The sequence below is a fragment of the Bactrocera latifrons genome, unplaced genomic scaffold (assembly GCF_001853355.1).
Source record: "Bactrocera latifrons isolate USDA-ARS-PBARC rearing strain unplaced genomic scaffold, ASM185335v1 scaffold_7, whole genome shotgun sequence".
Taxonomy (NCBI): domain Eukaryota; kingdom Metazoa; phylum Arthropoda; class Insecta; order Diptera; family Tephritidae; genus Bactrocera; species Bactrocera latifrons.
Genome location: NW_017537378.1, coordinates 811,102 through 813,664, shown reverse-complemented (window position 1 = coordinate 813,664; position 2,563 = coordinate 811,102).

Here is a 2,563-nt window from a genome sequence, read left to right as displayed (position 1 = left end):
TTAAATAATTAATTTTAATTATTATTTTTTTTTCATTTCAATTACCTTTCTTTAATTACTTAAACGTTCAAAACTTCAAAAATATCCCCAAAAGTAAAAGTGCAACCAAAAATCTAAATTTCTTAATAACTTCCCAATTTTTCCGCTACACTACTCGCTGCACTTCAACTGCTACTTACAACATTTCATTGCAAGTTTGCTGCTCGACTCTCTCGTTAACTGCCACTTACTAAGCACATCTTTTTTGCCGGTCGAAAGCTGCAATAAATCGTGAAAATGCAAGACAACAACAAAAACTTGTTTGGACAGCAGGGCAGCAGGCAGCACGAAATTTGCCACCTTCTGTGGCAAGTGTTGAGCGTTGAAACGCGAGAAGCCGCCTTTATAATGCCCAAACGCTGCAATGCCCTTTTCAGCGCGCCGTGATTAGCATTTGCATTTCCTGCAATTCTGCGCCATGCCTCTGCTTCTTCTTCTGCTTTTTATTATTCTAACAATCAAGCAAGCCACTAACTAGCTAGCCAAGCAACTCCATTATCTCTGCCGTCATTATGCATTACACACAGTGGGCTGCACACACGCGAGCAACAACAACTCCTTCTGTGGCAGTGGTAATTTGCAACTTCCCTTTGCAAAGCCGACCAGGCAATCGCCTAACTAACCAACTGACCAAACAGCTAAGCAAATATGCAAGCGGACGGATTGCCAGCCTGGCTTTGAGTGGTGAGCAATGCAACAATCTAAGCAACAGCAGCAACAACACGAGCGCAATTGCAGCAAGCAATTCACGGTCATAAAACCGCAACGCCACCAATGACTACTTAGCCGAAGCTTTGGTTGCTTGCTGACGCATCGGCAGCGGCTTTACGCGTTGTACAGCTATGCCAAGACCCTCACAACTCTCTTGGCAACTCTCTAGTGAAATGTATACGCGTGAGTGTGTGTGAGTGCTATCACCACTTCGGCATGATGTACGAGCGCACTTCCAGTTCCAATCAGCGCTATGTTCTGCTTCCCGCGCCAACAACAACTGCCCATCTCTCCACCATTGAGCCACCAAAGTGTCTTCGCTTACTCAACTGCTTGATTGCAATATGTTTTGCAGCTCTTCTGATTTCTATATTTCGTCATTTCCTTTTATCTGGCCCACGGCGCGTTGTCAGCATTTCTCTGTGCTTCTGGCCGTCATCGCATGCCCTTATATACCCTCAGCTATGCGCCGAGCACAGATTTTCATAGAAAAGCCAAGCCGTTAAGGCAACGAGCGCCGTTCGGAAAAAGCGAAAGATCGTTCAAAAGAATTCTACAAAGCGAACGACTGCACCTAAGCAACTAACGCTGCCACTACTGGGGCTGTTGTTGCACCGTTGCTTGTTGCCACCGTTTTAACGCCATATTTTTTATGCCAAATTAGTGCGCGCGGCCTAGGCCGGACTAGAATATTTAAATGTATGCGTGCTGGTTTCCCTTTTGGAGGGAAAAATTATGCGCGGAATTCCTGTACACAGGCACACAAACACATACATACACATGCTTGCAACACGTTAAATATGCTGATATGCTTAAATATAGCAGCAGTTCGCATTGCTCAGCGCACACATACATACATCGGTTGTTGCTGTACTAGCCGCCTAAGCTTTGCGCTAAAAAAGGGGGAGCACATGTACCGGCCTATTGCTACACATTTCTTGCCGCGCAACAAACAATTCCTTCAATATTTTTCAATTTTTATTAAACGCTATTGGTGTGTTCGTGTGTGTGTGCGACAGCTGCAGCGCCTGCGCATCGACGCCAAGCGTCCAGCGCTTAGATGCTGCCAAGATTTATGTCGCCTTTAAGTGGCTGGAAAGCGGTGCCGTTGCTGTGATTGCGGCTGCGGCTGCGGCGCACCAAGTGGCCGACAGGTGCAAATGCCGCAATTGAATTCTTACAACCTCATGTAATACATATGTATGTACACCGGTTGGTATGCGCTCAACTGACAGTTAGAGGAAATTCAAAATCGCCCATGCAACGATAATTGAAAATTGTTATTAAAACATATGTATTTGTATATGAGTATGTGCGCTTGTGTGTGTGAGAGAGACGAGTTTGTTGGGCGTGTTGATTTTCTGGTTTAACTGCCAGCAAATGTATAAATCTGGATAGCAAAAGGGCTGCAATGGCGGCTGGGAAATGCACACCTAGCTTGTGAGAACTTTAAGATGAGAAATATATTCTATATATATATTTTTATACTCTCGCAACAAAGTTGCTGAAGAGAGTATTAGAGTTTTGTTCACATAACGGTTGTTTGTAAGTCCCAAAACTAAAAGAGTCAGATATAGGGTTATATATACCAAAGTGATCATGGTGACGAGTAGAGTTGAAATCCGGATGTCTGTCTGTCCGTCCGTCCGTCCGTGCAAGCTGTAACTTGAGTCAAAATTGAGATATCCTGATGAAACTACACGTATTTCTTGGCTCCATAAGAAGGTTAAGTTCGAAGATGGGCAAAATCGGCCTACTGCCACGCCCACAAAATAGCGGAAACCGAAAACCTATAAAATGTCATAACTAAGCC